Consider the following 13852-nt stretch of genomic DNA (forward strand, 5'->3'; position numbering starts at 1 on the left):
GAGGAAATAGGTGAGTCAGGGGGCGCGTCTAGGATTTTTTCGTTTTCTTGGGGGGGGGGGGGATGGGGGCTGCGACAGATTTTAACAAAAGGTTAGAAAATTTCATCGACCTTTTTTTTAGGCCGACAAAATTGATTTTCCGAGATCTCTCATATCACTATTTTGCTCGAATTTCCTGTGCCGCAACTAATTATTTGAAAAACGGATCAAAAAGGTGTTTTTAGTTACTTTTTAAAAAGTTTTGATCAAAACATCGCTTTTTTTGGGGCGCTCCCAACCTCAAAATAAGTATATGCCAAAGACGCCTGTCCAAAAATTTTTCATAAATTGATATTTTGATAAAAGTTGTCGGTCAGTTATAAATGGATGTAGTACCAAAAAAAAGACCTTTTGGGTGGCCAGGGTGTCGAATCCATGAAGGAGAGGGGACAGCCCTCCCTGAATCCGCTACTAAGTAAGCTGACTATGAAGCCGTATCATAGTTGGGTTCCTGCACGGAATATATGCTGTTTTTTGGTGTTTTTTTTATGATTGACAGTTTTTTTTTGTGATGAGCGGTAAGTATAGAAAACAATAAAGGCAATGCAAAGTCTGCTTCAAAAAATTTAAGCGGCACACTATTTTAGTGACACAAGTTAAGTGGATAAAAACTCTGAATCTTAGAAAGTACCCAAAGCCTAAGATATTTCTCTGAGAGAATGTATGAAACTCAGCCAGAAGTGATTGATTAGCGTTTTTGATTAGTATGGGAATATTCTGTTCGCAAATTGTTTTTTTTCCACACTTTTTCCTCCAGCGCTTCGAGTTTACTGATTTCACTTCAAAATTGTTAAACTGATCACCAAGTAAAAATTTTGCACTTCTACTTTGATTTCGCATTCCTTCTGTAATTTAACTCATCAACCTATACAAGAACGACAGCATGTTACAGAGGCACATCAACTTCCCCTCGCATGCAAAAAGCCGGGCAGACTCAAGTTCTCATTTTTGTGGGGTATTTCGGAAAAAAACACAAAATTGTTTGGTATTGAACTTTGATGAGGGATTTGCAACAAATATAAAACGAATGAACTGGTTCTTCTATTCATAAGTTTCATGAATTTCATCCTGCATTTTATGCAGGTGAATTTGGTAGATTAAATAATTCTCGGAAGTCTGCAGTTAATTTAGGGCAATTCGAATCTGCATGTCGCGTATCGATTCTGGGTGTTTTTTTTTGTTTTTTTTTTTTTTGAAAGTTTTATAGACTTTTTTTTGAACCGACCAAGTTTTCGAGCGCCCCAGAACTGTAGCGGACCGTAAGACCGTATTTCAATTTAAAAAAATTTTTACCGCAAAAAAAACAGGTCAAAAAAGCCGTTGCGTTTTTTTGGCGCGCGCTCCCCCTCAAAATTAGTATATATTGGCGTCGAAAGTGCTTTTAGAAAAATTTTAGGGTCGCTTAGTCAAAAAAAAATGGATTTCTTAAAAAGTACCAACGGGGGACCCATTGGGTCGGCAGACGGTAGAATCCGCCCTTAAATCCACCCCAGCATATATATATATATATATATATATATATATATATATATATATATATATATATATATATATATCAGGGGCGGATTAAGGGATGGGGAGGGGGCTGGGGCGGACGCCCTTCTTCTCTCAGGGATTCGACCCCCTGCCGACTTTGGTACTTTTTAAGAAATCCATTTTTGGCCGACCGACCCTAAAATTTTTACTATATACTAGTATATACTAATATACTAAAATCTACTAACTTTGAGGGGGAGCGCGCACCAAAAAAACGGCGTCTTTTTGGTGCTTTAGGAGAGCTCGGAAAATCAATTTGGTCGACCTACAAAAAAGGTCGTCAAAATTTTCGAAAATACATAGCGCAGTAGAGGAAAAGCACAAAAGTCAAATCGGGAACAGTGGAACCTGATCTAAACTACATTTTATGATTGGATAAATTAGATATTTTACCAATGTAAAGTATTTAATAATAACCAATCATGATCCATCTAACTAACAACCCACTTATTTGTAAGTGCTGGAATTACTTGTAATTTCAGCACCAGAGAGATTTGAATTTAACTTAGAAATTAGTTGGACTCTCCCGAGCACTTCAGCAGCCGCAATAAACCAGTATACCCTAGATCTATTGAGCCTAGCAGAGACTAGTTAAACAACCTGAGACTAGATAGTATAAGAGTAAGATTAGGATCGGTATTAGACTAAGAAGTTGCACGAATCTATCCGGCCGAAAATAAGATAGCGTGACGAGCAGACGGTGTACCCTATCCGAAATTACTCTATGAGTTATACACTCCAGTCCTAACTCATCTGGTGCGACCATAAGTCTCGAACAAGACCTTAATAGCTTAGAATTAACCAAAATAGATTAGAAATTAGACAAAAACATTTACAAAATGTTATACGACAATAATTTAATCGAAATGTCTCTACGACTCAATAGATCAGAGCCAATATTCCGAACCATAACAGAACTACCCGGAATTGGAAGAAGACCTCGAACCAGAGACGACATACGACAAAGTAGAAACTTGCCATATAGCTATATGATAGTTAGGCAAAAACCAGAACAAACTTTTATATTTAGAATACTACTGGCAATGAATTTAGATTTTCATTTGCAAACATAAAACCTTGAAGTTAATCTTCAAAATCATTTCAGGCGCTAAACAAAATTATTAATATACAATAACGATTGATAAAAAGATCTAAGATCGTTTTCCTAAAACTCTGCAGTAATATACAAAACATGTTTGAAAAATAATTATTGAAAAATAAAAAATAAAAATTAGTAGCATGACAATAAATGGTTAGTAATCATAAATCATCCTGTTGTTCCAGCTCCATCACCTAAAACATAACAGCAATCATAAACCCACTAATATCATCAAAACACTAAATCTTTCCTTTACACACATTTAAAATTTTATTAAAACTTAAATTCACTTAATTTTAAAACCAGATCATCAAGGCTTATCCTTGGATCTTAAATCATTTTCTACTTAATTAAATTTCAAATTTGATCATCAAGGCTTATCCTTGGATCAAACAGAACAACTTTGTTCTCCCCCACCCACTTAATTAGTGTCTAACGACCTCAAACGTCGATTCACTACCCAACCCTTTCTAAAGACCTAAGACTAATAGAAATTTTTAAACAAAACTAATCATTCAAATTAGGATAAACAGTGAAGAACTTCGGTTATTCATCCTTCACTTGACCCCCCCTCTTACCAGACCCAGGATAAATCTTAGACTTAGTAAGTTTAAAATAGTATCTAACGAACTACTCGCGTTCTAATTATACCTGAACCCTGTGGATCGATTTACTATTCTCCAACCCTTGAACACAATCACTACCCCTAAGTAAGATTAAGTAAGTTAACACCTTAACTTATACTAGCCACGAGAAAGTAAAAAATCATTCTTCGGAATCGATATACTTTTCTCTCCAACCCTGAACAAATAGACCCAGGTTAAGCTAACCAAAAAATCGTAAGAACTAACAGTTTAGGAAAATAGAAATCATTTAACAACCTTTTGCATCCGTCATCCTAAACCTTATGTCATTTAAAAACCTAGGAAATAAACAAACAATCGTTTTACACAATTGTGAAATAGATAACAAAAAATACGACCTTGTAATCACACCTCATACACAAACAGTTGGATACATTCGAACAAAACGACAAACACTAAAAAGAAAAATAATAACGAAACAAAGACAAATAACACGAAAAAGATTTTCAAAAAATCGAAACGCATTTTCAGAATCAGAAACCAACAGTTGAGACGAACTTTACAAACTAAAAGAATCAATAGATAAAATTTGCCCACTTCACGATCAATTATATTTTTCTGACTCAGAAACAACTTCAAATTCATCAAAAAGAGGAAAAAGAAGAATAAAAAAGCAGTATAAACACAAACCAGTACATTTATACAATTGGAATCAACCAATTCGACACATTAATAATTACATATTAACAGTCATCGAACGAAAAAATGAGCTCAACGCACACCCCAGGTGACGAAACCCCAGATGATGATGAAATCTTTCCTTTTATAGTAGATGCAACCACTGATAGAGGACAGCATATATTTTGCAAAAATTTACTATTAAATTTATTTGAACCCGGAATCAGTCCATGTAAAACAGAGTTCCCAGATGTAAAAATCAAAAGACAAATCATAGACCACTACTTAAAAGATATATGCAACATAACACAACAGTATGGAATCTACTCCATAGAATTCACCTCACCAAACCATAATAATAGAAAATATACAATTCAAACAGACGATCTTGATTTAGAATTTTCAAAAGTTTTTTCAGAATATATAAAAAGCATCCAATATCATAACTCACAAAGAGCAAACTCCATATTCACCAATGAAGTTTTCGCAATAATATATAGTTATATTTCGATATTAGAAAACGAAATCCCAATAACAAATGTCTCACCGACAGAAACATCTAAACATTTAAGAGTACGACATGAAATCACACTACTCTCTAGTTATTTAAACATCATTAAAGAAAATTTCACGAAAGACGACGTTTCACAACATACAAAACACGATCTACAAAAAATTTTGGCATGGTTCATAATAGATTATTTCACACACAATATTGATTTAATTGCACAAGCAAGAAAAAATTTTAGACCCCAAAACTCGAACGATGATACCGCTATCACAGAACAATCAGATTATGTTTGGGACCCCGAATGGTCTCATCCCGCATTTATAAGCTTCCCACAATCAATCTCAAGTCAAGCAATAAGTACGATATCTTACATAAGAGATTATGTAAAAATAATACCATTCACCATTGATGCAACACCATTAAACTATCATACATTTTTGCCCGATACACAAAATAATAGTTTAAACTCTACAGTCATACACAATGAAAACCTCAATGGAACTAGGAATCTTACTCAACAAGATATCCAGACACCATCACACTTCATAAATGAAGAAATTGTACACACAACAACTACACAACAAAGTATTTCACCAATACGCCCAAATTTAACAACACCAAGAAATACAAATCCTTCACAAACACAGGTAACCTTACAATCAACCGTTAAACCTTCGGTTGCCCCTAAATATTCACATATGGATTACCAAACATACAGACCCATGACAATACCATCAAAAACACGCAAAACATTCACTAGAAACAACTTTACAGACCATAATTATAATTATACACATCCATCAAAAACATATAATCAACCACAAAGAAATTTTAACCAATATACAAGATCTCGAAATTGGGATAACCCAATGACCCAACCTAATTCAATAAATTTCCAAACAAATCCTCCACAGGATCACAGTGAAAATTACCCATTTTTTCAACAAAATAAAAATAAAAAACAGACATCTTATCAAATGGATTATTTATCCTCAGATGATGATTTCTTACAACCAGATATATTTGCACCAAATACTCAAGAATATCGTAGACAAGGAATACAGAAAACACGTACAAATCATAGAAATTTTTCTCCACAACCAATAGATGCACAACATCAACAACCAATTCAACAACGAAATCTAATTAATACACAATCTTTTCAACCAATTCAACAACAAAATCCAATGACTGCACACTCGTATCAACCATCACAAATGCAAAATGAAATACCACTCCCATATTATCTCCAACAACATGAAATAACAAGAAACCAACTTTCAAATTTTTCTCAAATGCCAAATGCAGCAGAATCATTACAAATGACAATGAATCCATACCTTATGGGTGGATCATCAATAACATCAAACAAACCTTTAATGGTTTTCACAGGAACAGACCCTGAATACTCTGTAGAAGATTATTTAAATGCAGTAACAGCAAACCTGATTTTAAATATTGGACCTGAACCAATTAATACGCCACTACATCAAAACTGGATACATCGACGCACAGCGTTAATACAAACAACCTTAGATGGCGCAGCCCAAAAATGGTTTTCAGTTATACCTCTAGAAATAAAATCAAACTGGAAAAGGTTTACACAGGAATTTTCAAAAATGTTTGACTCCGAAAGAAACAAACAACAACAAAGAGTTTTATGTAATGAAATTCGCAGATTACCAAACGAAACCATCAAGCAATTAGCAGTACGAATCGAAACACTAGTTCGAAAAGCATATTCACTAAATACACACGACTATAAAAACACAAAGATGACAGAAATCTTAATGATGACCTTAACACCACAATTAAGGAAAATAGCAATAAAAAAGAGAGCATCCCATCCTTCTTCAATTCGAGAACCCGATTTAGATTTTCGAAAACTAGTAGACAAATTAGAACAAGCAGAAATCACGATGAAACTAGAAGAAACGGAAAATCTGAAATTACAATACGTTAACAGAATTGAAACGACTCCCACTAATATTAATAATATACAGGAATCAGAGACAGACCTCGTTGAAAAAATCACTGAAATACTCAATATTTACGAAAAGAACCCAAACTTTAAAGGCAAACCATCTTTCAAAAAATGGTGTAATTATTGCCGACGATACGGACATAGTATTTCCGAATGTAGACAAAAACAGCAAGACAATCAAAATAAACCTCAAAAATATAAAGAACCAAATAAATCATTCTATCAATACATGAAAAAAAATCAAAATCTACCGAACAAAACAGTCTACAGCAACAACAGTTCAGGAAAACCACTCCCGAACAATACAAATTATACAAGAAATCAATCACCATATAACTCAAGTTATAGAGGAAGATCACCAGAACGAAGAAACACGCATAATTCATCACAAAATCACTACAATAGACCAAATAGTCGAAATAACTACTCCAGATCACATTCAAATACACAACGATTTGTTTCTAGATCTAATTCCCAATCAAGAAATAACTACTATCCAAACAACCAATCACGAAATTCATCATACAATAGGAATAGAAACTACTCCTATAATCGAAATAGAAGTTATTCAAACAACCGAAACCAGAATTACCCGAACAATCAATCAAGGAATAACTCATATAATAGATCGAACTTTAACAGACCAAACAATAATTACCAAAACAGATCGCGAAATAATTCACAGAATCGACACTCAAGTTATAATAATCGTTATAGAAATTATTCCCAATCACCACACCGGAATAATAATAACTATAATAATTCTAATAATCGCCACAGAAGTAGTACACCTAAACATCAAAGACATATTAATCAAGTACAAACTAATCCAGAAACAACATCAGACCCTCCAGGTATTGATGACACAGTAACTGATACGTTACAACTCAATCAAATAAACTGTACATCATCAGATTCAGAAAGTGATACTGAAAACACTCTTTCTATCAATATGATAAAAGTCGAAAATGACTATGAATCTGTCATATATGAACAACCCTTTTCATCACACATATATGAAAATCAATCAGAATTTCTTCAAAATTATTACACTACACCCATAAATTCCACACCAACGACGCAAGAAACAAACGAGATTAACACAACAAATCAAACCAATAAAAATACCAAAACAAAATGCTTGAATACAAACCATATTTATCAAAATATACAAAAAGAACAACCCAAAGAAAAAATTTGGACAATACCATTTCTCTTAGAAAGCCCAAGAAATAAAGAATTTCAACCACCAGACCTTGAAATAGATTTTTTAATTGATTCAGGAGCAGAATCAAACATAATAAACATCCCCACATGGAATGAAATAAAAACCTTACACCCAAAGCTAACACCTCTTGAAACCTCCAGTAAGTTAGCAACAGCACAAGGATCAACATTGATAAACTACGGAAAAATCCAATTATTTCTCCTCCCCACCAGAACAATGGAGCAAAGCAAAATTTTAAATAAGCCATTTAAACAAATATTCCATATCACTGATATTAAATATAATATCATTGGAATACCATTTATTTCGAAGTATATACCAACAATTAACATCCTAAATAGTAAAATATTAATCAAAGATAAATATACAAAAACAAAAGAAACATCCTTAACATTTTTTCAAAGATTAAATAAACAACCACCATTCTTTTCAAAATTCTACCCGATATTTAACCAACAAAGAAAACACCTAAAACCACTATCAGGAAATATCTATAATTTTTCAATCAAACAAGTTCACCAATATGATAAAGAACAAAACAAACAAAAATTTTATATGTCAGATTTTGAATTCAAACCTATTCACAAATTTTTCAAAATCACAATCTCATCCATAAAATATTTGAAAAATTCGAATTCAGATATCATTTCCTTACATGTCTATAACAACACACCTTACCAAGTAACATTACCTTTAGGACTTTTAGGATATTGTGAAACCAACGCTACAATATCACCAATACACGAAAAAGCCTATCGCGTAAATAATATACTCCAATTACTAGATATTTGCCAATCTACAATTCTTAATGAAGAATTATCTATAAATAATATAATAAGTAACGAAATAGAAATACGGATTATTTCACAAAAACTCCATATTTCAAACCTACATTCAACATAAGTAACTACACAGAGGACCAACAAAAATTTTTAACAATGTTTAATTTCCAACATTCACAAATAACACAAGACGAATTCGAAAAGTTAGCCAAACAGCTAATTAAATACTCATCAGTCTATGCAACATCAAAATTCGATGTTGGAAAAATCAGTTCATCACTACATCTCCCGTTAAAACCAGACGTAGTTTTCAAAAAACAGAGAGCAAGTAAAGTACCAATTCACTTACATGATAAAGTGAACAGATTACTCGATATTTTAGAACAATACAACATTATATCACCAGTTAATAAAGAAGAACAACCAAAAGGGAACACATTCATCAACCCCGTTATCATTCTAGCTAAAGGAGAATCATTAAAAATCGTTCTCGATGCTAGATACCTCAATTCACTTATAGATGAATCAAAATGTAATTGGCCCATTGAACCAATACAAGTTATTTTAACAAAAATAAACGGCAAATACTTTACAACCGCCGATATGAATAGTGCATACAATCAAATGCCACTAGATGAACAATCACGACGTTTAACACAATTTGTTATCGGAAACCAACAATATGAATTCAACCGCTTATTCTATGGAATATCCATAGGACCAGCAGCATTTTCAGCTTTTATGAGCAAAATTTTTAGACCACTAATACTCAAGAAAAACGCAATCACCATTTAGACGATGTTTTTATGCAATCACAAACAAAAGACGAGATGTTCAATGTTTTAGAAAAATATCACCAAATACTTCAGAACGAAAATCTGAAGGCCGCCCCCGATAAATCACACTTCTTTTTGACAAGACTTAAATTCTTAGGACATAATATAGAAAGAAAAACAATCACTCCATTGAAATCACGCATTGACGCTATTCAAAAACTTCAACCACCAACAAATAAAAAGAAAATCCAAGAATTTCTTGGAATGTTAAACTTTTTAAGTAAATATGTTTATAAAATGCAATTATATCTACGACCATTTTATAACATCCTTAGACAACAAAATAATTTTGAATGGAACACAGAACATCAAACACGATTTGAAGAAATAAAGAAACTTTTAACTGAACAAATTTCAAACACAATTCCAGATTCAAATCAACCATTTTATGCAATGTGCGATGCTTCGAACTTTGGCATCGGTGCAGCACTATTACAATCACATAATGGTACAAATAAAATGAACCTCATATCAGCAAATTCTCGATTATTCACTCAAGCAGAGCTACGACTCTCAACTCTAATGAGAGAATGTACAGCCATAATATATACACTGACAGAATATGAATTTCTGATACTTGGATCAAAACACCCCACAGTTTTATTCACAGACCATAAACCAATCATCTTTCTCTTTACACAAAAATCTAACCCAAACCACCGAGTTTACAGATTTCAACTAATTCTAATGAAATTTCCAAACTTACATATAGTTTGGACTGCAGGAAAAAATCTTGCATTACCAGACACCTTAAGTCGAAATACACCACCTGAATTACTTACTCGAAAAACAACAGTTGAAATACCCAAAAACATAAAATTCTACCTTGCAGAAAACGAAACATCACCCCGATTGGAATGCAAATATGCAGTAAAAACTGATATTGAACAATCACAAATAAATAGTTTACAACATTTCCCACTTTATTTAGATTGTCAAAATAATCATTATGAAGTTGATCTACTTGGAACATCAACTTTCAAACCAATCCCATATTCTCAATGGATAAAAAATAACACCCAACAAAAACGAACAAAACAACACCCACCTAAGAAAGACCATTTTCCACTAGTTGAAAAAGAAAATTTAACTGATAAAATAAATTTATCAGGACCACAAACAAATGATTCAAAATACACAATAAATCAAGTTTTTGACCTCCACGACCCACTTGATACAATACCCTTATCTAAATTCGAAATTGAAAACATTTTTCTCCCTCCAAGAGAAACAATTACAATTTCAACACTGAAACAATATCAAAATCTTGACCCGATAATTAGACAACTAAAATCATGGCACAAATATAAAACTAAACCTGTCAAGGCAGATTCAACCATTCTAGGAAACAAAACACTCCTCCGATACTTTCGCAAATTTAACAACACAACAATTAACGAAAATACAGACCTTTTAGAGTATAACCTGAATGAATCTACAGTTCCCTGTCTCCCTTTAAGTATGATTCTTATAGCTTTTAATATTTCACATACACAAAATATTAAAGGACACTCTGGATCAGAAAAAACATATTCAAATTTTATACAAAATTTTTACTTCCCAAATGCACCAATTTGGATAAAAGTACTATGCAATGATTGTATAGTATGTCAACTAAATAAACCTTACCCAAATTAAAAACAAATAGCACAAAAACAAGATTTTAAAGGACAAAGCTTGTACTTTAACCATCGTATCTCATTTGATACTAAAGGACCAATTTCACCCTCATCCGAAGGAAACTCCTACATTATGGTAATTGTTGACGCATTTACACATTATGTAGCACTTAACCCAGTACCACATTGTAACGCTTATTACGCTTACACAACACTCTATGAACACTGGATAGCAAAATTCGGACTACCAGAAATTTTAGTTACAGACAACGGTACAGAATTCATAAATAATGAAATTATCACACTATGTCATTTATATAACATTAAACACAAACCACTTACATCTCATGCACCTTGGACAAACGGCTTAGTCGAAGGTATGAACCGTTCATTACAAGAATATCTTAGATGTATCATCAACGGAAATGATACAAAATATACCGAATGGTCAGCAGATGTAAAATTATTTCCCTTAGCATATAATTCACAAATTACGACAACTTTAGGAATGTCACCATACGAAATGGTTTTTAACCAAAAACCACGCAAACCAATAATGTTTACAGCAAATTCTCATAAAAACGCACAAGGTTATTGTCAACCAAATAAAGACTCAATTTGTTATAACCTACCTTTACATACACACGATGAAGATCATTTTCATCACCCACAAATTCTTAAACTAGCCTCCGCTACACACACCGAATGGATTCTAAATAGAGATAAAAAACACAATGAAATTTATCAAAAAATAACAAAAAAGTTATTACAAAGACAAAACATTAATGAACAAATCAATTCACGTTTTACACCAGCCTCCGAATTAAAAATTGGAACATTTGTTTTAATACCTAATTTTAATACTCAAAAGGGAATTTCTAAAAAATTACAACCCCTTCGAAAAGGACCATACCAAATAATTGCAAGACCCACTGAGGTCACATATAAAATTACCGACTCAAACAAAAAAGAAATCGTTCAACATCGAACAACCTATTACCTTATTACCCAAAAGAATACGCACTCCGCGAATTAACTCAATTATATTCTTTCACAGGATTAAAAATCATTCAAAATGAACCACATCTGAAAAACACAGAACAAAATGATAACCCCACCGAAAATCAAAACACAAAACCAACCGCCACCAAAAACAATACACAAAACCATAAAGAATCCCCAAAACAAAGAAAAAATAGAAAAATGACCGAACAAATAATACCCCAAGAACAAATCGACAAATCAGAAAATAGAAAAACAACAAGACTCCGAAATCAACCACGTAAAAACTATAAAATATTCATCCCCCAATCTAAAATTTTAAAGAAAGTGGAATTTCAAAAGTAATTTTAACATTATACTTCACAATCTTGAAACCTCCGAAACATTTTTCATTTACATTTTTCAAAATAACATGCTGACAAGTACGCAATAATTCTAGTTCAAAATAGACCAATAGGATTCATCCAATCCGTCACTTTCTCTAACTCAAACTAAGACCAATTAGACGAATAATATAGAACTCCAGGCACATCTATAACTATAACTTTACGACCTCCAGGTCAAAAATAAGCAAACCACTCCATTTTGACAACTAAAATAAATATCACCATAATACCATACCCCTCCCTTATCTAATAACCCAAAGATCAACAATATTTCCCCAACTCAGACCACAAATACCCCCAAAACAAATTTGTTAACTTAGCCTAAAGTAACAAAATGAACATTTTAATTAGCCTAAAGTATAAAAATCTCACCATACCCCGGATCATTTGACAAACAAAAATAAAGAAAAAGACGACCTCCCGATCACCATGAAAATTGCCCCCAACAATTTTTTACAAAACTCAACCCACTTGTCAAAAAACTAATAAATAATCCGACCACACTAGAAAATCGCCTCAAACAGCAAAAAATATTCGACCAAGAGATCATTTCTTAAATGCTCTTCTCTCAATCAGTTACTCAAATACTCATAAATCTTAAACATTTTTTTTACAATACTTGAAACCTTTATAATATTTCTTTTTGATATACTTGAATCTTTTCTAATAATCCTAATCATTTTTTGTAACATTTTTTAAATTTTCTACACTATTCTCGAACTATTCCTCCAACTTTCCAAAACCCTTGATTATATCCACAGGTACGATTTATACAACTTGTCTAAATGATACGAACAATTTTCAGTAGAACTGATATTTTTTTATTGTTTGTAATTTTCATAGCATTCTTATCATCCCTCATTTTGACAATATGCAAATGTATAAAGAAAGCAATCATCACATTTGCCCTAGCAACAATTTTTCTAATTATTTTTTTGGAAGAATATTATAATAAACATAAACCTTCCCACTAAAGTAACAATTCAAAAATCCATCAAAAATTGCAACCCAACAGTCACAGAATCAGTCTTCACCGACATCATCCCAAGATAACCCAACACCACCTTCAACTACTCAAAATCCTCAAACATCTACACGAATTTCTTTTCAAGACAATCCATACACTTTTGAAGAACGACATGCTCGTTTATCAGAACCACTAGAACCAGTTCAACGACAAGCACCTCTAAGCGAACCAACATATAACCTATACCCAACACTACCACAAGAACTAAGTAGTATAAGAAATCCTAGTCAAAACCAAAATACAGTCGAAATAAATAGACAAATTATACATCCTCGACGAAACAGAAATTTTCAAACTCCCCGAGTTCATTTTGATATACCTCAATCCCCATCACAAAACACTCCAGAAAACCCCATTGGTATATTACCAGAAACCCCTACGCTTCTTTCACAACGTAGCACCTCAAGCCTACCATCAGATTACTTAGGTTCAACACCAACATCTGAACAAATACGTGAAAATCCCTTTAACCCCCCAAACCAGGCATCACGACTACCATATTGGACAACACATTCATTTACACAAGGTGAATTAAATTTAG

Source organism: Symsagittifera roscoffensis, chromosome 5, assembly GCF_963678635.1.
Source record: "Symsagittifera roscoffensis chromosome 5, txSymRosc1.1, whole genome shotgun sequence".
NCBI classification, from domain to species: Eukaryota; Metazoa; Xenacoelomorpha; order Acoela; family Convolutidae; genus Symsagittifera; species Symsagittifera roscoffensis.